This window comes from Grammomys surdaster, unplaced genomic scaffold (genome assembly GCF_004785775.1).
Source record: "Grammomys surdaster isolate TR1022 unplaced genomic scaffold, NIH_TR_1.0 125977, whole genome shotgun sequence".
In the NCBI taxonomy this organism is placed as follows: Eukaryota; Metazoa; Chordata; class Mammalia; order Rodentia; family Muridae; genus Grammomys; species Grammomys surdaster.
In genome coordinates this window covers 2,451,302-2,452,332 of record NW_021620793.1, presented here as the reverse complement: position 1 = coordinate 2,452,332, position 1,031 = coordinate 2,451,302, and positions in this window count along the sequence as shown.

The following is a 1,031-nucleotide window of genomic DNA, read 5'->3' as shown; positions in this document are numbered from 1 at the left end:
GGCAGGCCGATTGCGGGACCCCAGGTTCCGTCCGCTTCCGGCCCTCGGGTCCCGCCCCGGTGCCCACGCCCCGCCCCGGCGCCCACGCCCCGCCCCGGCGCCCACGCCCCGCCCCCACATAGCTCCTCAAGGGATCCCGCTCCGGTCAGCGGTCACCGGGTCTACTCGGCTCCGCCCCGTCCCAAGGCCCGTCCCTCGCGCTCACTCAGCTCCACCTCCGCCGCCACCACAGCTCCCACGGCCACTCACCTCATCGCCAGCCCTCCCACCTCCCTCACCCCCCCTCAGGCCCCGCCCCTTCGCCACGCCCTAAGATGGCCCGGCGATGGACTCAAGACCCGCCCCGCCACCGCTCCTCCCCCGCTAATACCCGCCCCTCCTCGCCTCTTAGAGCAGCACTCCGCCCTACCGAGGTCCTTAGCCCCGCCCGTGTCCCGCCCTCCCACTCCCTCCCCCCCCCCGCTCCCTCGCCCCTCCTCTAACAGCGACCAATGTAACATCGCGTGCGACCCACTTGACTTTCCGAGCGCGCCTTCGAGACTCTCCCCACCCAGGACTTCCCTAGGGCTCCAAGCCCTGTGGTTCCCTTGCTACCTTGCGCCCATTTGCTGGTTCTGCTTAGCGGTTATTGTACCTTTTCCCCTCGCGCAGCGATTGCACTACCAAAATTCATAGTGACCCGACTTCTGCAGATACTCAAAGGGTCACGAGAGAAAAGAGAAGGAAACCATGTCTAGACCTCTGTCCTACATCTTTAAAGTCCCTTGCCGACTGTGGTTTTCTTCTAACGCCCCAGTCAGCTACGGCTAGTAAACCCTCTCGTCGCCTGTTGTTTCAGGCTATCGTGCTTCATCGAACTAAACTCACACAGACTTCCATCTCACTCTTTTTCCCTCCTCAGCACCTCCCTCAGAGAAACTGCCAGGAATCTAATCCTCTGTTCTCTCAGTTTTGTACCACTCATTTCCACGAGTTAAAAGTAATTGAACGAGGCTGAAGAGATGGCTCAGTGGTTAAAAGTACTGGCTGCC